Source organism: Vicugna pacos, chromosome 1 (assembly GCF_048564905.1).
Source record: "Vicugna pacos chromosome 1, VicPac4, whole genome shotgun sequence".
In the NCBI taxonomy this organism is placed as follows: Eukaryota; Metazoa; Chordata; class Mammalia; order Artiodactyla; family Camelidae; genus Vicugna; species Vicugna pacos.
In genome coordinates, this window is record NC_132987.1 from 118,261,032 (window position 1) to 118,285,491 (window position 24,460).

Below are 24,460 nucleotides of genomic sequence, written 5' to 3' on the forward strand. Positions count from 1 at the left end.
GTGGGGGTCATCGCAAGCGAAGGAGCACGAGATCCACCCCGTGTCACAAGAAGTTGCTAGCATGTTCCTGTTTGTCTGTAATTATCCACCACAAGGGGCTGCTTACTGAGCTGACGTTTTAAATGCAAAACACACATCAACACCTTATAATACACTGTAATGGAAAAGAATCAGAAAAAAAAAAGAATATGGATACATACATACATATGTATATATAACCGAACCACCTTGCTGTACACCTGAAACTAACACAGGATTGTAAATCAACTGTACTTCAACTGAACACACACACACACACACACACACACACACACACACACACACACACACACATACACTCAAAACCTGTGACTTAGTGCCACGGATCAGACCCATGAGGAAGTGTGACGCCCCGGGCAGCTCTGAGAGCTGTTAAAATGTGAGGCTTCACCAGGTAACTTCCCAAGTCCCAGAGCCCTTTGGATAGAATTCAGGGGAGAGAAAGAGCTTCCAGTGTCCCTTAGCACCTCCGAAGAATAAGAAAACACTGTGCTGCCTCCCAGGCCTCTGGGTTGTTCTGCTTGGCACCTTTTGTTGTTGAATAGCTTTAAAAAAATCTGTAGCTACATCAGGTATAATTGCCTTATGATGCAAGGGGACTGCTTTTCACCCATTGAAACCAAGTCTTGTTTGTCATGGAAACCCTCATGGCTCAAGGGCTCTGTCCTTGGAGGTGGGCAGGGGCTGCTAGCATAGGACAGAGGCCCCTGCTCCAATGCCTGGCTTCTACCTCCGGGGTGGAGGGCATGTTCACGCCCCGCCCAGTCTCTCAGCTGGCACGTGAGCACACAGCCTATAGGTGTGGATTGCACACCAGCCTCCCAGCACCTGGGCTTCCTCCCTGCAGAGCCAGGCCCCCTCATCACTTCCCCACGTCCCTGGGATCTTCAGCTGGGCTGGAGCCCCAGCACCTGAATGCCAGGTAAGTCCCTCTGCAGCCCACCCCACCCTCGCCGCCCCGAGCTTCTCACTGATCACCCGGGGTGGTAGAGAAGGAAGGGAAAAATAAAAAGCTCAAAGCTCAAAGGACCAGGGAATTTCCGGAAGGTCCAGCCAAAGTGATTCATCTTGACCTTGGACACGACTTTTTTCCCCTACTCACCACTCTTTTATGTATATATTTATCTTACTGATTTGAAAATTCATACTTTTGAACAATTCCAGGGCTTAACAATGATGAAGCATTAACTACTCTGTGAGGCTGCAAATAGAATACAGCATTCACTTCATCAGGAAAACAAGGATGAATACTTGTACCCTGTGCTGTAAAGACTGAGATCTCAGTTTATTTGCATAGACAAAGGCCTTAGTATAAAACTGAAAGGTAGTTAGTTAGCAAAGACTCCCTTTGACAATAGTGGGTCAAACAGCTTCTACAACTACGGATCAGCTAATAATCAGATTAAATTTACAAGTAAATCACTTGCAGCCTTAGTGCTGAGCTTTGACCCTCAATGTCCTTGATTTCAACGACAAGATGTATAAAAATGCGGCTGTTTGTAAAAGGACACACACTTAGGTTCATTTCTTTCAAGGTCGTGTCTGCTACTATTTACAAGTCCACATGGAAAGTGATGAGATTTTAAAAATACGAAATGATTGTAGCTAGCTTGCACCCCAGTGACCTTTACCGATCAGTTTATCTGGGGCTTTCAGAATCCACCCAAGGCCTGGCTGACTCTTACTCACAATTTCTGAGAGAGATTAAAATAAGGTCTGACAGATCGCTCTAAATTAATCTGAACTCTGATAGACAAGTCCCATTTGTGTGACTTTATTTAACATCCTTACCTGCTATTGCCCTAATATTTGAAAATCTCCTTCTCTCCCTCAGTACACTTTGACCATATCTCTCTTTTCTCCCATTATTCACAAAGCAATTTCCCAGGCATGCAAATATTAGACCCCATTCATCAATGTCCTGTCGATGACCTGCCAATTACTCTGCTCAATTGCCCATGACACTTGTGATTTCTCCAACCAGGATTAAGTTGTATGTTTCCATAAGGTGATTTGTTTTAAAACCAGGATGGTCCATAATACTAAGGGTTTTGCAGGCACAGACTTAACAGTGTCGTGTTTGCTCTGCAGACGCATTTTTGAAAGCTAATAGTGAAACATGAGACGTAAACGTGAGGGAAGCAAATTAACCCTCAGGGTTTCACGTGCGCTCTCACGATGAGCACTGACCACGCTGGGAGAGACCTTTGAGGTCATGCTGTCCAACTCTCTCATTTTACAGATGCGGGAAACAGGACTAATTGATAGCTGGCGATACCAAATTATAGCTCTTCTAAAACTCGAGAGCAGAGCTAGCAGGCTTCCTAATGTGCTCAGTCACTAGCTAGATTCCTCGAGCTGATGAGTGTGCCGTGACCTTGAGTATTTCCATTCTGCGGTTTTTCGAATGTTCATGTTTCTAATGTGGTATCTGCAACCCCGAGTCCCGGTAACCTCTCACCACTGAGACCTTGCCAGTACCTAACTCGGAGCAGCCCACCTCTTCCACACTCAGCCGTGCTCCCGGGCTGCGAGGCCACGGTGTGTGTGGCCAAAGGTGCCAGTTCCCGCGTGGGGAGCTGACGGGGCCCTTGCGACTGGCTGGTCTCCTTTCTCCGCCTCTTATCACCTCCCCTGCGTGCTTCCTGGGGGCTAGTCCAGGTTGTTCTATGTTTCTCCACTTGGTCCTCTTACACCAAGCGATGATACCGCCAGTCCCCGGACTAAGAAAGAGCACATTTCCTCAAGTTTCATCCTCCACTGCTCAAGACTTTTTAATAAGCTTCTCATCTTCCTCCTTCTCCCCCACACCTGGAGAAGAGGCTTCATGAGGACAAGAATCTTGTCTGTGCTCCCGTGTCCCCAGTGTCTAGAAGAGTCTGGAAATGAGTAAGTGTTTGACACGTACACGTGCAGTGGACGTAACCTGTCCGCGCTCCCTCCTCTCTTGGGGAAGCAGGTGTCCCCCTTCCATTCTAAGACCTCCTACCCCCAGGGCCTCCTTCTTCACCCTCCAATCTCTGACCTCTAGGTCACGCCCTTGTTCTGGAAATCAAGCCTCCTTGGCTGTCCACTCCGGTGAGTTCACATCGCGGTCCCGTGTGCTGGCTGCTCGCTTCCGGCCCCTTTGCTGGGAAGTCCCCTCTCTTCCTCTTCAGCACAGACGATCCCCAAGATTCTGCCCTCGGCTGCCTTCTTCTCTGGTATTTTCCTCTTTGGCAGATCTCACTGACTCATGGGGGTCAACTCCTACTTCTGGCCTGGGGCCTCCCCATCATCAGCCCCAGGTTCACTTCCTGGAGATGCACCCCTCAGAGCAAACGTGCTCAGAGCCAGCCTCAGCATGTTGCCTTCAGTGCCCTCTGCTTTTCAGGAAAGGCTTCCTCTTCATCCAGGCACCAAGCCCCAAGCCCTTTCTGCCCCTGCTCCCCCATCACCACGTCACAGCTAATAGGTGTGTGAGGCTTCGCTGGTGGCAACTCTCGGTGGGGACGCCCCAAGTTCATGTATTCTTACATGAATTCAGCAGCCTCCAAAATAGCCTCTTTACAGCCACTCTGTCCTCGGTCCGCCCAGCTGGAGGAGCCTGGCATCTTTCTGCCTGTTGAAAGACTAAACTTCAGTTGGATCTCCATGGCCTCTTAAAATCTCTTGCCCAGGTAGCTTGCAACCTGGCCTCAGATTAACTTTCCTCAAGTGCCACAGTGATTCTCAACCATGGATACTCATTAGAAGCAAATGGGGAACTTTGAAAAAGTACCCAAATTCAGGCTTCTACTCAGATGTCTTCCCTGCCACCATGAGACATTCTGATTCAGGTGACCTGGGGTGGAGCTAAGGTTTTAGAGCATTTTAAAATGTCCCCGGGTGTTCCTTATATGCAGCCACAGTTGAAAATCGTTGCTATACCCTTTGATCCAAACAAATGAGAGTACTTAGGAAAGCACTTGACCAGCACCCCACACTTTGCCTGGTCAGTTCCCCCGGAGGGCAATTCTCTTTGCTCTATTTTTCTTCCTACCGAAAATGCGTGAAGAAGTCTGTGATTCTTCCAATTGGAGAGAATCAATCCTATTCCTGGGATGCCTCGGTATGTTTCCATGTATTACAGCCGTCCCTGCCAGCTGGAAGGCTCTGTGCTAGGCAAGGACAGCACAGACTGCTAGAACAAGACAAGGTTCCTGTCTTCACACAGATGGTCATCTCGTGGGATGAAAGAAACACATAAAACAACAAATACCATCAGTTTTATGACAGAAGTATGGAAGAGTCCATGGGATGGTGTGTAGGCATGAAAGACCATTCTTCTTGGTGTAGTCACAATGTATGTCATCGGTACATGTTTGAGGGCCAGGACCATGCGTCATCCACCATTATGTATTTCAAGGACCACATTTTTCTTGCAATAGTGTCAAATGTTTGCTGAATCAGTGGCGGAGTGAGTGAGTGAGTGATATATTGGTGATTAGGAGTCACTGGGGAATAGTGGCATCTTCAAGGAGACAGTGCCACAGTTCAGTGCCCGGCCAGGGTGGAGCTTGTCCCCTGGAGTTCAAAGACTCATGTCGTCATTGTCAGTCCTAAGCTCTGTGTGAGTTTTACAACTTCCCTCAACTGTCCATTCCACAGCTTATTTTAAACAGTAGCAGGAATAGCATATTAGAAACTGGGTTCCATCTCTCATGACTAGATGGTGGTAATGGTCTGTCCAAAACAATACTTGGCCCCTTTGATTTTAATAAGCAGATCCTAGAGATCCAGTGTGATGATTTGATGGCTGATGAGAAGAACTGGGGGGGATTAGAAGACATACCTGCCCCCTCTACAGATCCGTGAGCCTTCCCTTCTTCCTTCTCGACCTTGCCCTGGTCTTCAAGTTGAGTCTTTGGGCCTCTTAACAATGTTGTTGAAAAAGCTGCTTAAAATGGCCCCCAAATGAATGAAGACAAATGGGACCCTGCAATAACGTCCAGGCTGGTGGAGGGGAGGGGTGGGAGGAGCGCAGAACTAAACAAGGGACGAAGCAAAGCACATGTGAAAGTAATTGTGCTTCTCCAATGGAAACCTCTAATCCTTCAAGTAATTAATCATCCTCCAAGAAGTGAGGGAGAAGTCGGGGAGAAAGCTGATCTGAACATCTGCGTGCTCTTTGAGGACACTAGTAAACCACAGCCTAAGAGTCATCATCTGAGTGAGCTGCAAGCATTCGTCCCGCTTCCGGGAACATCTGAGTCAGGACAGATAAAAGGAAGTGTTTCTTAATCCAGAGGATTTGAACACTGTGGCAACTCATTTCCCACAGAAATAGAGCAATGTGCCCATATAAGTCATGTCAAAGAAGCCGTTTAGAAAACTTCACGTGTAACAATAAATGCATTGAAAATGCTCATATGTTTTGGGCCGTGTCTTTGACATTTATTCATTCTTTAATTTATGGATTGATTATTAATCCTTTTGTTGATTCATTCGTTGACTCATTCACAGAGTCATGAGTCACTGAAACTCTTTTTGTTTGAGCAATTACTACATGCCAGGGGCTGTTACTATGGGTACAAAGAGGGACATGACCCAGTCCCTGCCCTCAAAGAACTTGCCATCTAGAGGGGGAGACAGACGCATGAAGACAAGATCGTGCTAACTGTGGTGAGTGCATTGACACTACACTTTTAACAGTAAACGAGAGGGAGGATCTTAAATGCACATGCAGGGGAGAGTGAGCCAGGGGAAAACCACAGGGACAATGGAGGGGTCTGGAACTTGGGCGGACTTTTCAGGCAGGGGGAACACTGGGAGTAAACACAGGTAGAAAAGTGTGGGGCAGCGTGCAGTGTGCAGAGACGTGAAAGCAGCTCATTGTTGTGGAAGCGTGGCTGATGGATGGAACATCCAGAGATGTGACCAGAATGGCGGCCGGAAGACTTGGACACTGGGTGAACAGTTTAGATCTTATCGTGTGAGGTCTGAAAAACAATTTGAGGGCTGACACAGGAAACTGACACAGACAAGTTCTAGGTTTTGAAAGGTTATATTTGCAGTTAGAAAGACTGGCTCTGAAAGGAAGTCAGAGAGGAGAGAGGTCAGGAGGAATGAGGGGTGCAGTGAGCAGGGGACAGCCATGGAAGGGCTGAGAAGCAGGGGGTGGGAACAAAAGTCATTCGGGGGATAAACCTGAGCACCGTGTGGCTGTGGTCACGAAGGAAGGAGGGAGGGAAGCAGACGCCAGCATCTGGGCTGGGTGACTGCAGAGCCGCTCACAGAGATAAACAACACAGGGCGAGGAGCAGCACAGGGTGAGGGCTGCAGGCAGCGCAGCACGATGTCCTTCCAGCGAGCACAGACTTTGTAGGCACGATACCAGCCGAGTCCTCCGTCGGTAAACAGCTGTGTGTGTGATCGGGGACTGAGACGAAGCGACCTTGCCTCCACTTAGCTCATCAGTACCATCAATACGTAGGAGCATATTATTTTCTTGGAGACTCCAGTCTGTTTTTCCAGAACTGGAAGAGTCCCAGCTCCCTTTGCATCCATTCATTCATTCACTTATTCACACATTCACAGACATTAGGCCTCTTCCAGAACCCGGGCGGCGGCATATACAAGGCGCAGACAAGATGAGATGTGGTAGCTCACGTTCCAGTGGGAGGCAGTGGGGTGTGATGGACAACGAGCTGATCTGGAGTCAGGATCTAATATGGTCACTGACCGATGGTGTGACCTCAGGCAAACTCTCCAACTTATCTGAGCCTCCATTTACTTATTTTTACCGGAGTTTTCCCAGAGTTGCTCTGAAATCTGGAGTCATAGTATCCGAACTGCCAGCATGGTGATGATCACATATATTCTCCACTCACAATAGCTATTAGTCTGATAATTATTAAGGCAATTAAGGATATACAAGGAAACTGATAATTCTGCTACACTGAGATAAATATTCTGGGAGACAGAAGCACAGGGGAGCACGCAGGGAGAGCATCCAGCCCATGAGAACAGATAGAGAAAGCACCTACCTAGAATGGGCCACATCTCAAAAGACAGAGATGAGAAAGCTGGTGAAGAGGAAGAGGACTTTCCAGCACAGCCTGGCATGTTTCAAGGCACTGAATCAATCAATAGAGGACCAACCCACTTGGGCCACTGCACATCATTCAGCAGGTAGCAGGCTACAGAGGCTCATGCCAAGGCCAAAAGGTAGGTGGGGCCAGTTCCTGAAGGTCCCACATGGCATGTTCACAAGATCAGGAGCTGAGGCTTTGGTTTGTACGTAGTGGGGTCCCAGGGCTGGGCAGCTGAGCCATGCTTTAGAGACATCACTGAGGCTGCAGGGGAGGGGTGCTTTAGAGGGAGGATGACTTGCTGCAGTCACTGAAGAGAGCACATGCATCCAAGCCAAGGCAGTGGTAGTGGGAAGGGAGAGGGGCCGGCTTTAAGGGATATTGAGGTAAACTAGGGGTATTCAGTATCTTTCAGTGTCTGAGGGTCAACAGGAGGAGGAGAGTTGGCCTGGGCGGTGGATAATGAAGCAAAGCTGTGGGCCATCAAATGGGACACCATAAACCATTCATTGGCTTTACTGATGTTCTTGCAGTGACGAGAGAGTCCTGGGATGGAGACGTAAGCTCTAGGCTTTCTGAACAATAAAGATAACATCTCAAATCCTGGGAGTGGGTACAGGAGTGTGTTTAATGAGAAGAAGATAGTTTGGAGTATGGGGACTTGGGAAAAGTACCATTTAAAGAACTGGAAGAAGAGGAGGTGTCTAAAATAAGACTGAGAAAGGACCAGAAAAGTAGGGAGAAGTTGGGAGAAGACTGGAGCACAGTCTGAAATGAAGGGTCAAGGAAGTGATGGGAGCAATGTGCCCATCGGCTAAGCTGTTAGTGACTCCGATGAGGCAGAGTGGTGGCAGAGGACTTATTCCCACAGCTTGAAGAGCCATCACAAAGCCACCAAAGTAATGGAGGCAAAGTGTCATTTCTTTCCTCCTTAAGGATCCTCTCCACTCTCATCAATTCAGTTCCCCGAAACTTAGCTTCATGATACCAGGCTCCTCCTTAGCCAGACACCTTGTCTCTCCCCACATCCAGAGACAGGTGTTTTGGTCTCTCTCATCTCATGACTTTAATTACCAGTGATCAAAAGGAAACAAAAGATGGCACACAGAACAAACAAGAGGGCCATGCCCAGACCTTTCAACCAGGGTCCCATTTCCAATTTAACCCCCTGAAAATGGAATATCTCAGCTGAAAATAGGGCTGAAGACAGATCCAAGAAACTCCACTAAGAACTGGCCAACCAGGTCTACATTCAGAGGCGAACTCATTTCAAGTGGCCCATTCAAAGGCCCCTTGGTACTTCCTCTTCCATTCTCTCGTCGCCACTGTCATTGTTAATCTTGACCGTGTGCTCTTAGGTGTCCAGGAGGCTGGAGGCTGTGTCCTGTTGGGCTGCGTGATGTTTGTGTGGGTGACGGACCTGGATTCAGGGGAAGCGTCTTTCCAGTTCCATTATCTGTCCCTTTTTGTTGACACCAGTTACACAGTATGAAGCTGTGAGATATTTGAAAACATGCTTGCAACACCATCGCATAGTAAACCAGCGCAGTCGTTAAGCTAAGGCGTATGGTTCAAACAGGGTCAAAGCAGCCTTTTCAAAGTTGTATGAAATACACAAACAGGAATTGCTGGGTAGACTTTGTGAATTAAGAGAATCGTTTCATTATTATTATTTGTCAATACTGTGTGCGTATGTGAGTGTAAATATTCACTCACAAATAGTCATTGGGGGCTGTGTGTGTGTGTGGTTTTCTTTCTTCTCTTCCTTTGGACAGAGAGCATTTGTAACTCACCGACTTCCAACATCAGGGTTGCACGGGGGTGAGAGTGTGTAGTCAGCCCTTATTACTCAGAAACTCCTGACCCCACTCCTCCACTTAACATCAGCGCCAGAGGAGCTTTGACCATCAGGAGTGGTCAAGACCTTGGTTTCTAGCTATGCTTCTCGTAAAGGAAGTTTCCAGATACAAGCCAAACACTGGTGAAGATTGCTGACTGCAGGACTGTTTTGTAATACTGCTTGGTGCTTTGTAAGGAGTGCTTCTTTTTTAAGTGAAGTCAATCAGTGACCTTGAACTTTTTCCTATAGGTAAAGCCATATACCCAGCAGGGTCTTGAGAGGACCTAGGTTCTCACCTAGCTTTGGACTAGCTTCTCTCCTTGATCTAGAATATCACATCCCATATCTTTAAAGGAGCTGCATTAGTTACTAAATCTGGATGGGTCTGAGGTCACTGGAAGGGCATCTCTGCCCACCCTGCTCCTTCCCCAAACATTAAGTTCCCACCATGTAGCAGGCCTTGTGTTGGCATTAGGGTTAAAAGACAAAATGATCACCCCCCTCACAGAGCTTGGTTTAAGGGGAAAAAGAAGCTTCAAAACAGATCATTCCAGCAACATGTAAGTGTTATCATGAGGTGTGGACAACTTGCAGAAGGCAGAAGAGTGGGGCAAGAGGAACTCTCCCTGGAGGCTGGAAGAGGGGACATTCGAATTGGGCCTCAAGGGATAAATAGGAGTTTACCACGCACAGGGCACAGAGAAGTAATCTGGGGTAAAGGGACCTGCCTAAGTGAAGACATTGGGCCAGAAACCTGCTTTATCAGCATTCCTCTGGGGTGAAGTGCAAACTTCTAACTCAGTTCATTAAGTAAAATCATTTAAACTGACATGAAATAACAAGTCTGAACGTGTACTAAACACTAGGCTCTTGGATTGGTACAACCGAAACATCTCTGAGACTAAATTATTTCATACGTTTTGGCCTCGACAGTGTGTGGAAAGTTTCTCGGTAGAACACAGTAAGCGCTTCTCATTTACAGTAAAATCTGGAATGTTTGGGAATGATCTGTGCTAGGGAAATTGAATTTTCAGATTAACTGCATAAAAATGGAAAATCTGGTTAAAAGGAAAAAAAAAACTTCCTAATTTTATTTTCCTTTGAAGAGATAACCGCTGTTAATCTTTTAGAGACATTTCATTTGAATCTTATCTAAAAAGAAAAAAGCAAAACAGTGACCCCACCTCTTCAGCTTTATTGAAAACCTTTGTTAAAAATGTAATGTGTTTGCCGTGACTTTCAAAGACGACATGCTATTTCAGCTAATAAATATTTTATAAATTTAAAATCATTTCTATATTATTGGCAATCCAGGTTGGTTTGACTGTTTTAATATTATAGCCAATGTAGAGAACACTCTTGGACGTAATCCTGAAGCACATTTCTTATTAATTCTTAGACCTGGTAAATTTATTTATTATAAATAAATAGTTTTAAATTGGGGGTATGCATTGTCAAGTTGCTGCCAAAAAAGTTATGCCAAATGACTCTACCCGAGGTCACGGACGAAGCCATTCGTCTCTGTGTGTTTGTGGATACAGAGTGTTGACGTGTCTTTTAAAACCTTGGGTTATTTGATCAGTGAAATCAGTGTGTCTTGCACCCCTGGCTCCTTCTTGCTCTCCCTGGCCCCGGGGCTGCCCCAGACTCAGTCTGGGACTGCTGCTCCCACATCCTATGTCTAGAAGAACTTCATCCACTTCCCTGCTTCGAATTCCACAGTAACGGCGTCCCTCCTGCCCAGGTTTCTGTTTTGAACATCAGGCCCATCCGCACAAACTCCCATCTGCATCTCTGCTTAGGTGTGTCCCAGCAGCCCCAGGCCCCTCCCGCAAACCTCCCCACCCGAGGCTGGACCCCCCCTTCCATATTATGTACCAGAGTGAGCTCCAGACTGATAAAAATACCAAAACATTCAAACAACACGGGTATCTAATAACACAGGAGTGATTTTTAAATTACAGAGGAAGATCTGATGTCCCCTGAATCACAATACCCACATCCCATCCACCTCTTTTTCATACCAGAAAGTCAGGAGTCCTCTTGGAGACCTGTCTGCACCCCCATCCTTGTCCTAACCCACCTGTCAGAGATGCCTATTGGTTCCATCAGGAGCATGTAACCCAGAGCCCCCACTTCTCTCCGTCAGCCGGCACCATCCTTGTCCATGCATATGGGTAGTTTTAGCTCAGATTACTGAAAGCACCAAATAACCAGACTTTAGCATCCACGCTTGCCTCTTCCCAATCCACTCCCCAGGTCATGTCACCAGTGATGACTTTAAAAAGCAAGTCTGATCCTATCTCTTCCTTGGTGGAAACCCTGAGATGCTTCTTGTTCATCTAGGATGAAGACCACGGTCTTCGAAGGGCCCACCCACCGAGCCCTGCATGGCAGGGCTCAGCCCAATGCTCCTGCTCCACCCCACTCCACCCTCCCCTTCTCAGCACCCTTCCTCACTTCCTGGAAGGTGCAAGCTCCAGGCGTTTACAAATGCCCTGTGGCCCTCGGCCCACCTCCCTCCCAGCCTGCCTCCTCATCTGCCAAGTACTCCTCCTCCTTTGTCCTCACCTTCATGCCACCTCCCCAGGGAAGCCCTCCTGGACCTCCAGGCTAGGACATATTATACACCCCATGCTCTAGTCCCCCGTCTATCCTTCACTTTCTCCCTAGTTTTCCCCACAAATGTCTTGAAATAACTCACCTAATGATTTATTTAATACCTCCCTTCCCTGCTCTATTGTGAACTCCACGAAAACACAGACCAAGTCAGTCTTCTTCCCTGTTGGATCTCCGGAGCCCTGCACAGTGCTTGGCACATAGCAAGTGCTCAAGAAGTTGGTATACAAAGGAATGAAAAAATATTGAAATAGTTTCAAATATTTTTACCTTTTAAGGTTTTTTAAATTGTATATTTATAAATGTTACTGTCTGGGGGACAAGGATTCTTATTGACCTGAGAATTTTTTGTCATTGTGATCAATGTAATTTCCTTTGGGTAAGTCTTATTTTGTGTGTTTTGTTTATTGGAAACTTACAATGATAACAGCTAACTCTTACACAATAATAAGAGTGAAGAGGCAGAGTTTCATGGCACTTTTTGTATTTTAACCTCGCACAGTCCTATCACAAATGGGCATGATTATTAAGGCTAGTCTGCAGATGCAGAAACTGAATCTCAGAGGGGTTAAGTAAGTGGTTCAAAGTCACACAGCAACTTTTAACAGAAGCGGGGTCCTGTCCTCTTAACCTTTACACGACACTGCCTCTGAAGAAGTGCTTTTTTTTCTTTTTTTAAGTACAGAGGAGGTAATATTCAACCTGACCTTTGAAGCAAGAAGGAGTTCACGGAGCAGCAAAGCTCAGGACGAGCCCCTGAGGAAGGAGCTGCTGCCCATTCATGGAGCCAAGGACGCGTTGAGCTGTCGGGAAAAGGCAAGTTCACACCCAGACCAAGTCCTGCAGGCACCAAGATGAAGAGGGAGCCAGAGCCAGGGCTTAGGAGAGCCTGTTGCTTTGCAAAGGTGTTTGGGATTTATCCCGTCAGCCGTGGAGGCTGCTGGAGGATTTGTGAACTGTCCGAATTACTACCCTTTAGATGAGTAAGCTTTCTTTGCTTCCGGGTAAGAGTTATGATGAAATCATGGGAATCTAAAGTTGCATGCAACTGAATAGCGTATTAACTGTGAAAATCCAGCTTCCGAGTTCTGAGAAACGCAGCACGTGAATTGCGTATCTCCCCGAGCAGCAGTTCCTCCTCTGTTTCCCTGTGAGAAGCTGTACCATTCCTTCCAGGGTGGGAGGTGCTGGAACGTCTCCCTACTGGTATTGTCGCTGCTCAGATTACATGCGAACCAACCGGATGGTGGTCACCGCCACCACTAGTGCATGCAGGGATGTCCTACTGGAAAAGGAGTCAACTGTTACGTGTCCCAACTCTTCTTCCAGAAGAAAACAGCATCTATTTGAGAAACTAATCGTTTACCATGCAAGAGTGCTGGTAGGGAAATCAATCAAGGACTCAGTAGTTGGGCCCGATTTCTGTGACAGAATCAGATTTGCTGCGTGGGGACGCCTCACTCACAGCAAGGGTTACGCCCAGGTCCATGGAGCCTGGAGAGACTAGAGGCAGAATTCAGGAGTGACCATGACCTAGGATGGTGGGGAGGGGTGGAGGGAGGTGGGGGAAGAGGAACAGTTTATTCTCAATCACCTCTAACTAAAAGTTAGGCTTTTTGTTTTACTATGAATATATCACACACCACAATCATTTCAGCCCCGGTTGTGACTTTGTCATAGTGGAAATCCCAGTGTTTCCACATGCAGTTGCTTCAGAGATCTTTTTTTTTTAACTTTTTTTTTGTTGAGTTATAGTCATTTTACAATATTGTGTCAAATTCCAGTGTAGAGCACAATTTTTCAGTTATACATGAACATATATATATTCATTGTCACATTTTTTTCGCCATGAGCTACCATTCAGAGATCTTGAAATAACATTGCTGCTCACTACTCCTTCAAAAAGCAAGTTCTTATTAACTAAAACTCGAAAAAGACGTACCATTTTGTTTTTAAAATATTGTAATGAGTGCATTTGAATATTTTTGTCTTTGCAATCATATTTATTTTATTTGTATCTATTGAAACACATTTAAACACTCATAAATCTTACCTGTCTGCCAAAAAGGACAGTAACACAAAAATGATTAAGAATCCTCGAGCTAAAATATTAAGAATGAGTCTAGACTTACTGGACTTCCTGACACTTTCCAGTGCAACATGAGTGAAAAAGCTGCACTCCCATCACACAATGGTTAGATTTATTTCCTGGATTCCTAGTACTGGGGAAATCTGGGTTGCTGTTCTTCTAAGAAAATTCTCTGTACATTAAACCCGGTCTTTGAAATTTTTGACCTTCTGAGCTACTCTTGAGCATAGATTTGCTCCTCCTTGGGAATGCCAGATTTAGCAAATAAAAATAGCCTTTGTACTATATCCACATAGTACTTATGTATGGATTTCAAATAAATAATGAATAATTTTGAGTATAAGTATATATCAAGTCCTGTATGAGTCATACTTAAACTAAAAATTCCTTGTTGTCACTTGAAATTCAGTTTTGACTCAGTGTCATGTATTTTACCTGGCAACCCTAAAAACACCAAAACTGAGCTAATGTCCCCAACTAATTAACTACAGGTGGTTAGAATGTGATTTCTTATACTGTTTACTGATGGAGATTAGTTAACTGCCAAAGGTCTCAGACATTGATTAAATGTGAAGGTATTTTGAAATTTGAAATTTGAAATTTGAAATTTTCATATTATCACCCAATGATCACAAACACCTGTGTTTTCAACTTTGGAACAAGCAGAAATATTACCAGTCCTTAAAGTAAATTGACCACAATCCAAGAATTTTGGTATTAACGGTGTCCCCCCAAGATCCTGTGATACCCAGTTTCTATATCAGAGAAATGTGGTCGAAGTTTAGACTGATAGTGAAACTGAATTTCAAAACCTTTTGACACCCATCCCATTGTTGAATAACTTGGTTCCCATAAAGTGAAAGTCATAATTTCCTTTGTCTGGGATGAGATTCTAATCTTGAAAATGAGGAGCCTAGAAATCACCAAGGGGAAGAATTTTATCCTCATCCAGGTGAATCACACCCAAGCCCATGAATCACCAGTTGATAGAAACCAAATTTATCTTAAACAGAAGAAAAAGTATTCAGCATGAAGCCAGAAAAATAAACCAGGCTGTGATTGGTACGTATATTTACAATGTGATACTCTTTCTATATTCCTATGCCTTCATCTTAGGAAAAAAAATGTTACAAATGTGAGGCAGAAAAGGGCTGATGTGAGTGCTCACAGGTCGTGGGTTCAATGTCTTAGTGAGGGATTTATTTAGTGGGAAATCAATCTAAATGTTGCAAATTATATAACAATGTATTGTAAAAACGTGGTGATCTAGTCTCAAGCAACTTTTTAAGTACAGAGATGGGGGTTTGAGAAAACAAACTTTCCTGCTTGCTTTCTTTTTTTCCTTCTTCTTCTCTTAATGTTCTGACTGTGCCCAGTTTGAAGTTTCATTAAGTAGAATACACAAACGCTTATTTTTCAACAAGTACCATCTGCAGAACCAGATGCCTTCCGTTCCGACTTACTCTGGGCTCCGGGTTCCGACCAGACCAACCCAATGGCTCTGCGTTTTCATCTCTTTATCTGAACGGGGCCGTTGGAGGGGGAGGGCATCTTCTCTGTTTTATATTTGAACGAACCCAGACAAGGAGAGTCAGTAAGATTCCATGAGCTAGTTAAATCTCTTCCCTGAAGAGAAAAGTGGGGGCAGTGCGTTAGGGAGGCTAACGCAATACAATACGCCTTGTTTTTTTTTCTCCCCAGACATAAATTTTCCTGTTTTTCCAGTCATCTTACAACAATGCATGTCCAAGCCACGTTGTGATTAGAGGGGAGAATATGCTTATTACCCGAGTTCGTCACATGTTGGAGCACAGAGAGACCGAGGGTGGTAAACCAGAGGAAATTTCCATTTGCTTTTTAGCTGTTGCACATTCTTACTCTATAGGAAAGTTAGCTGTTATTAAGTAATAACGTTCAGCTGAAGTTGGTCACTCGTAACAACAGACAGATGGATAATGTTTTATTTGGGTTAGCCAGCTCGCTCCCAAAGAAAGGGCCTGAAATTAAACTGTCTTTATAAAAATATTCAGCAAATGATACCTTTCTCCAGAGTTCAGATTCTTCGCCACGGCAAATGGAAAATGAGTCTCCTGGTGAACCCTGTATCTGTTTAAACTTGTCTTTGCCAAGAGAAAGGTTGATGTTCTCCAGAAAGTAAAAAAAAAAATTTTTTTAAGATTCTACATTGAGGAGTAAAGGGTATCACTATGCAAACCGCATTTAGAGGTGGAAAAGGATTTTTTAGTTAGTTATGGAATTTGATACAATAATAATGGAATGGAAACATAGGGGAAAAGGCTAAATATTCGACCACAGAGGCAAATTGGATCATCTGATGCTCACATGCAATGTAAAAATGCGGGATTTGTCTTGGAAGAAGTACTTGTTGCTTTTCCAGTGTATAATAAAGCAAAAGATAGACCTTGCTGGTTCTCTGAGCCATCACTGACAACCTCTAGCCACATAATCCTTTCAGAATTTGGAGGTTCTAATTTAAGACACTCCTGATGCAGCGGCTGGAGTGTGGTACCTGAGAGGGCATTTCTGGTGAACATCGTTCAGCAATTTTGATGCTGTGGTCCTCCCTGTCTCTGCTGCCCTGTCTTCAGGGTCCAGCGAGATACATAGCTCATCTCAAGATATTTCCTGACCACAAAGAGAGAAAGAGACCTGCCCAACAAGTGGACTAAGACTCACAAAGGCTGGTTTCCAGCCCTACTCCTGCCACTGGCTCAGTGACCTTGAGCAAATTACTCAAACTTTCTTGATCCTCTTTTTTCTCCAGATGTAAAGTGCTAGGTTTAAGCCCGATGAGCCCTCCCCGGAGTGCTCCCAGGTGTCGGGTAAATGCCAGATTTACTGAGTTAAGCATGTTTCTCTGCTATAGAACTTCTCAGACCCTGCGATGGGCTAGCGTGCAGTGTGAGTCTCCAGTGGGTGGAGACAGTGGGTTGTTTGGAGGTTCGGTAGGCAAAGCTTCCCCAAATTGCCAGACCACAAATTGCTTTATTTGTGGAACATCTGTAACCACACTGAAGGCTGAGCAAGAGGACTGCTAAAGTTCTTCTGGCTTCAGCTCTCTTGGCTCTAAAATCCAGGGTCTTTCCTCAGGCCTCTGATGTTCTTAGCCAGTGAACCCTGAAATCCACTCTGGGATGATACCCACTGCCCAAAGAAGAACGCTTTTAAACTAATTGCTTTCCTTTGCCCAGAAATTCTCATTTCCTCCCCCTCCCCCACCCCAAGACAGTTCACCTGAACTGCGATTCTCCTGGGACACTCTTCCCAGGTAGCTGGAAACTCACCCAGTGGCTGCCATCTTTGTATATTTAATCCCGTTGACTTGTTCTTCCTTGTCACACCAAGGGGCCCATTCCTTTGTTTGAAAGCAATGAGATTGAACTTTCAGGTAACCCAGTTGGCATGCTTGTGAATTTCCCACACACTCTGTAACTCTAAGTGGTGAACAGCGTGGACGATGCTCTCAGAGTGTGGTCTCAAGACCTGCAGTGTCAGCATCACTTGGGAACTTACTAGAAGTGCAGATTCCTGGGCTCTGTTCTAGACGCACTGAATCAGAGACCCTGGGTGGGGCCACGTGTGTCTCAAGACTTCCAAATATTCTGACACTCACTGACGCTGGAGAACTTGTGTTGTAGAGGTGAGAAGTAAGGACTACAGACTCAAACAGACCTTATGGCACATCAGTTTCCTTACCTGGAATACAGAAATAATAGTAGTAACTCCTTTCGGAATCAAAGTGAGAGTTAAATTAACATACAACACCTCGTATAAGGTCTGATACAGGGTAAGCAATAAATACATTACAGCTATTTATTCCATAGGGGCTACCAACACATAATGAGCAGGAACCTGTTCTATGCTGCATTGCACCACGTCATTGGAAGAGATGCTCCCCATGAGTTAGTTTTGAGGACAGAGGTGCACAGGGATGGGGGCAGACAGATCTGGTTTGCCAGCGAGGTCCTCCGTGTATTAACTTTACAAACATGCATAAGTTACCTAGTCTAAGCTTAGTTTCTTTATTCAGAAAGCCAAGAAGATACTTTCTTCACAAGGTAAAGAGAAGGGTTAAATAAAATACCCTCTGTAATTGCTTTGAAAGGTGCCTGGTCCCTTTTAAGTACCCCATCCCAAATGAAGGTTATCAGTGACAATAATGTCATCGACATTAGCCTGGTGTGTTTGCCATCACAGGTCATGAGGCCACCAGATCCTTAACCAAGGGCTTCTTGCTCCACAGAAATGAAAGTGACAGAATCTGAGGTCCTTAAATCTTGCCCTGCAAAGTTATCATGATAAATGTAAGTATTAATTTAGAAGTAAGTCCATGAGAAGAATTATTCACCTTTTTTATGCTGTCCTGAGGGATCAGGCAAGTCTTTCTTCCCACTGAAATCTTGTTAGATTTGTATTTCTTGTTCTATTTAGGGTTTAGCCATAGACCAACATTTGAAGTTTACATTAAGAGATATTTCAGAACTTTGCAGATTTTCTTTAAATACAGGACCTTTTTTAACTTATTTTTTATTGAAATGTAGTTGATTTAGAATGTCAGTTTCAGTGTACAGCAAAGCAGTATATATATAGAGAGAGAGATAGGTATATATATAACTGTATATATATACACATTTATATTTTTTCAGTTTCTCTTCCATTATGGCACATTACAAGAAGTTGTATATAGTTCCCTGTGCTATACAGTAGGTCCTTGTTGTTTATCTATTTTATATACAGTAATATAAATACAGTACCTTTGAGATCAAGCAGGTAATCCTAACATACAAAAGGATGTAGTAAGACCATCCCTGCAGTCAGACTTTCACTAGGTTTTGCCTCGTAACAAACAATTCCAAGAATTCAACATGGCAACAAGGGTTTTTTTCCTCACCCGTGTTACAAGTCAGCTTTGGCTCAGCTGTAGCTTAGCTCCAAGTGTCTCCCTCCTCCCACCATCCAAGGAAGAAACAGCCCTATCTAGCCTCACCCAAGATCAGTGGCAGAATCGAGCCATTCTCACACCTTTGTCCAGGTGAGGCTTGAGTTACTGTGGCTCACACTTCATTGGCTGAAGCAGTCACATGACCACATCTGACACAAAAGGGTGGAAACATACTCCCCGGCAGGGACAAGCCCAGGGAAGGATTCTTTTGGAGGGATCCAGCAGAGAAGGGGCAGCTAGCAAGTGGAAGCAACAGCCAACCACAACAACCACAAATGACCACGGCTCTACCAACAGGGCTCCAAGTTCATATCTTCAAAACATTAGGAAAGAGGACACTAGGCTGTGAACTGGCCCGACTTGACTGGTGCTTCCCGTCAGAGCCTCTCATTTCTCACGGGGAAGAATATCCCAATCCACAGCCTCCCAGAAGCTGCCCCTCCTTCTAGCCATCCTCAGCCCTCAGTGGCCTGAGACATAACATGGGTTTGCAGACGGAAAGAGTGACTTCTCCAGCAGATAAAACCAAAGGGCCACCCTTCGGAATCCACTGAGAGTCAGCCTTGGCCACCTTGTTCTCCTCCAGTGAACATGGCTGCTTCAGAGGCCGCCTGGACAAAGCCGTCATGTCCTCAGCTGACACTGATGGAGTCAAGAAGTGGATTAAGAACAGGGAACACAGCCGTTGAAGCGAATCCGAGACTGCCATGAAGAGCGAGGTGGAGGATGGCGCAAGGCCAAAGCCAAAGGCCCCGGTGCATGTGCGTGTAGCCCCAGTCACAGGATCCAAAGGAAGGAGAGCTAAGCCTCACTGAGTTTATTTTCCATCATTTTTCAACCTTTTGAGTTCAGTCAACCCCAAATATGTTCTTGTCAAGCACTTTTTTCTACTTAATGTTTAAACCCATGTACCCTTCAAGCGAAATGTCATCCAGGTACTTTGGATTTGCAGCAAAGAGCGAGATCATCAGAAAAACCTGTTTTGTCAGAAGTGTTTGACATCCAAGAAAGCTTTTCAAGCGACTTTTCTTATGAACAGGAGGCTGTTTGGCCAGAGCTTTAAAGTCAGAGTCCCTCGCGTTCTAATTTTAGTCTGGAAGCCCAGAGTTGTGGTTGGATTTGGGTTTCGTTCGTCCAAGCCTCACTGCTCCATTTGAAGGTACGTGGAATGACATCACCTGGGGCCTGGTTGAGAAACTCCAGGTTTGGGGGGCTGCTGCCCCCCACTTTTTAAAATTATTTTTCTATGTGTTAGCCCACCATGGAACACACAAGATTTTCCAAGGACATGCAAACTGAAAACTTCTCAAATTTGACTCAACAGAGCTCTTAAGTTTTTAGAAGTTCTCAGTATTGTATTAACTAGAGGGAAAGAAAATAATCTTAAATCATACATTTTTTTTTTTAGTAACCAAGCATCATATGGAAGTCAGCTGGATTATCTCAATGTTGAGAGTTAGATACCCTGTAAACACAGGTTGGCTAGTAAAAGTGGGTAAAAGTCTATTGTGAAACTAAGGATTCGTCTGTGCTTAATTTTGGCTAATATTTCCATTAGAATTATTTATATTATTTTATAATATAGACTTAGTATCACATAAATAACGTATCATAATATCTATATATTTACTGTGAATGTTATATAACATAAATTTTATAATATATAATGTTTACATATCTTATAACATAATATTTCTATGACATTTATATAATACATATAAATAATATGTTACAGTTTTGATCTGATTCACCCTATATTGCTGCTTTAAAAAGTTAATGCTTATTGTATATTGACTGAAACATTATGCTGTAGATCAGAAGCTGATACAGCATTGTAAACTGACTATATTTCAATTGAAAAAAAGAAAAAAAATTGAAAAAAAGAATGAGTAGATCTATCAGTGGAGATATCTGTAGTCTTAGCTCCTCATCTAAAGCTTTAATGTTTGCACATAAGTGCAAACATGGACACAATCTTTTATTGTTAAGATTTCATAAAGTATTTTTCAGTGAGTCTCCATTAAACCAATTCATTTTTGATAAATATTACAGCAGGTAATTAAATACTTTGTATCTACTGAAGAAAAATTAGTACTTAGTCTTCGGCCACTGTGTCATTGGCAGTCATTTACCTAGAAGGATGGTGGAGACCAGATGTTTCTGAAAAGTAATACACAGATGTTCTCCATGTCTGCTTGCAACAGTGTTATTTTCCAATGCCAAGGGGAGGTGAGAGAACAGGACGTTCATCAAGCTAGAACAGCTGCTAAGCTGCTGATATGATCCGACATCAGCATCACAGCGTGGTGGTTCTCAGTGTGTGTTCCTGGCGCAGGGGCATCACCTGGGAACTTTCTGGACATGCACATTCTTGGGCTCCACCCCCAACCTACTGAATCAGACACTCCAAGCCTTCCAGGTGGTTCTGACGCAGCTTGAGTCTGAGCATCTTTGTCAGGGCAGTGGAGGGCGTGGGCACGGGTGTTCTCGGGGACACGACTGCCACGCGCCCACTGCTGAGAACGTGGGTGGGTCATGTCACCTCTCTGTGGCTCCGTTTCCTCCTCACGGGGACGATGCTGAGATGATGGCACTGGTCTCTCAGGGCTGGCGGGAGAGCTGATGGCGTTCACACGTGGAAAGCACGTGGAAGACTGGCTGGTGCGCGGTGCCCTCGGGCTGCCTGTGTGTGGTGATGAAGATTGTCACTGGTGACCTGAAGCTTCATGATTCTTCTCACCGATCCGAATCTGTTTTCTTACTGTCATTGTTATTTATTCGGATCCGTCCCGCTTCGGAGCATTTCTGGCTCTATCCTGACTCTGTTCTTGCCTATGATTTGCACGTGGATTTCTCCTAACTGGCCAGGGGCTCTCTGGCCACTGTGGGCTGATTCCCTCTGACAAGGCAGTGCGCTCCAGCTCGCAGCGGCTGATTTCTCTGACCTCCGTTCTCCTTTCTTGGACAGAACTTCTCCCCCCTGAGGATGGTGATGGGAACTCCCTTTCCATTTCTTTTCTGCTTTCATTGTTTTATCCCCAGCACGGGCGGTGTGGTTCTTCATACAGACAAGTGTCTATTTCAGTGTGCCTACTGTTTAGTTCTGTTTCCAGAGTGTGTTTATGTCTGTGTTCCCTTTATCTCCAGAAAACAAATGTTGCGTGGCATAAGCGCTAAGTGACTTCATGTCACGTGTATGTTATTGGCTTGAAACAGGAGAGAGTAACGTTGACCTCTCCAGGCAATAGTTTCAGGGACTTCACTTCAATAAGGATATCGCCATTCTGAGAATTACAGTCCCAACCCACATGTAGGAATCACATAATGAAAACTGGAGAAATAAACACAGTTTCCAGAGACAAAAGAAAACTACTAATGGCTCATATGGAATATTGCTCATTTGCAGGATTAAGAGAGGGAAAATGAGAAGAAAATATCTTTTATTCTTCTTTCCACCCTTCACTTTTGGGAAACTGTTCTTGTCCCTTAATATTTCAGAAGTAAATCCCAGTGGTTTGCAGAATCTAAGGGAAAAAATCTCAAGCAGTAACACAAAGTCATATGAAGTGAAGAAGTCTGCTGAGGAATGAAACGCTATAAATTAACAGCATACAATGAAGTGTAAGTGATAAAATGGGTGCAAAGAAGGAGATTAAGGGTCTTGATACAGCGATGACGTAGAGGTCATTTGCCAAACATACTGGGAGAATCTAGTAAATAAGACGTTATACGAGTTGATAATCAAGACAACTTAAATGATAAAAGAGAATTGTTGTAATTATTTACAATATTGGTGGATCAGAAGAGAAGTGTGGATGAATGTATGCTTCTGTGTGTAAGACAGATAAAAATGTGGGGAGATAGATAAAATAGATGGATAGATGGATGGATGGATAGATAGATAGATAGATAGATAGATAGATAGATAGATAGATAGATAGGTAGGTAGGTAGAGAGAGTGACAGAGTTTAGGAAGGAGTATTTCAGAAAAGTAGGATGCAAAAGAACCTACTGGATTTAGAACAGATTGCATTAAACTCTGGAGGTTTAGAAGGGGTTTGCGGTGTACTGACAAGAACGCTGGTCTAGCTTCCAAAGACTTTGGACCTCTCTCCTGCTCCCATGGACCCTCTGGGTGATGGAGACAAGTCACTGCAACCTCCCAGGTCTCCTCGTTTGAAAAATGTGCGTCAGATGCCTTGGATTTGACGGTCTTTTCAACTCTAATGGTCTCTGACTCAACAGTAATAATGCATTTCCACAGGCGGTAAAAATATTCTAGACTCTTCCCTCCCGGTGCTCACTGTTTACTTCCCCTGAACTTCCTCTTCCTGCCTCCTTGATTGCCGGTCAGTTGATAGTGGGCCTCAGTGGGGGTGAGTTAACCCACTCTTTCCAAGGTGTTTCACTACTGAGCTCCGTCCAGAGGGTGGGAATTCCACAGGGAAGGCTGTGGCTGGGGCTTCAACCTCATTCCTGAAACAGCCTCTGAGCCTTTTCCTCCTCTGGGCACCAGGCCAGATTGCAGGGACTGGAGGGGAAAGCCGGGGCCCCAGCCCCTGGGGGAATCAGTCGGGGTCACTTCACTGGGTCAGTTTCTTAGTCAACACCTGTGAACTCCACGTGTCCCTCTCTCTTTCAGGCAGTAGCAGAGTCCCAGGGTAGCCAGGCGGGTGAAGGGGAGCGAGGACGGCCCACTTGCCTTGAAGAAGACGCCACCTGACCTGCTGAGTGAGTAACCAGGTCGTTCACAGCTCTGGGGGCACAGGGTGTTGAGAGGGAGGGAGTAGGCGCCTACCCTTCGAGTGCCGTCTGCCAGTAGCTCTTTCCGCAGAGAGGTGCTCATCCCAAGGCCCCCGCCCCCCGTGAGAGGCTCTGGGTCTTGTTCCTCCACTTTCGACCGCCATCTTCGATAGCCATTGGCGTCCTTGACGCCAACACTAGATGCGCAGAAATGCTGCACAAGAGCTCTCAGCAGAAACAGGGAAGAGATCCAGCTCACCCCGAACCTGGCTTGTTGCCTCTTTGAAAGAGGTTGAAGCAGAAGCGTCACTGCACTGCCTTCATGTAAGTAGAGCCAAGCTTTCCAGAACCTGGCGGAAGGCTGAGCCTGGAGCTTTGCTGGTGCCGCAGGACACTCGTGCATCATTCACATACAAAAACTTAATCCTGTTTTTGTTTCCATGGATTGAATGGCATGCACTTTCCCCTGGCAGTTTCTTTCCTTTTTTTTTTTTTTCTTAAGTGCATGCAATTACTTGTCCATAAGCTGCATTTGACGTCGGCAGTGCCCGTGTTCTGAGCTTGACTACGCACTTGGGCTTTTGTTTCCAAACTTTCATCATGGTTGCTTTCCTCCCGGTTACTAAGAAGTCCTGCCGAGGGTCTGACAAAGCCCACGCTAAATTATATCCTGTACTTTTCTTCTAAATGGATCCCCAAATAAATGAAATAGGCTTCAGCAAGTAAAATGAATTCCAAATAACTGATGGCCCTTCTTTGTGATGAAAATGAAAAAGTGACTCTCCTCTCTAGGGGAAAAAAAATCATTTCAAGGGGAGGTCAGTAAATGACACATTCTTACTAACGTAAGAGGAAAATGAAAAAGCCCAACAGATCCGCTGCACTGTCAAGAAATCGTCAGCCTCTAACGGATACAGTTTCAGATTCCTAGAAGGGATTTGCCCGGAGGATTATGTTCAAAACTTCTACTGAGATAACACTGCTCTAAAGGCAAAGATTATTGCATGAATCACAGACCACTTTCTACTAGTTCCTTTGTAAAGGAGGGAATGTCTTTTATTATTATTCTTAAAAATACCAGTGAGGTGGAAAAAAACACACCAACCAGGTTGAGT

The 24,460-nt window shown here is 44.9% G+C and overlaps 1 protein-coding gene across 3 annotated transcripts in view; it reads left to right on the forward strand.

Moving 5' to 3' along the window:
- Positions 1-24,460, forward strand: part of KCNJ15 (potassium inwardly rectifying channel subfamily J member 15) — a 46,904-nt gene that overhangs the window by 14,208 nt on the left and 8,236 nt on the right. Inside the window, exons 2-4 of one of the 3 annotated variants that reach the window (XM_072969183.1) lie at positions 12,231-12,370; positions 23,249-23,333; positions 23,437-23,669. The gene's annotated coding sequence lies outside the window, so the exon portion shown is untranslated. Of the gene's footprint in view, positions 1-12,230; positions 12,371-22,055; positions 22,224-23,244; positions 23,334-23,436; positions 23,670-24,460 lie in introns of those variants that run through there. The other 2 variants (XM_072969175.1, XM_072969189.1) reach the window with 2 other exon arrangements.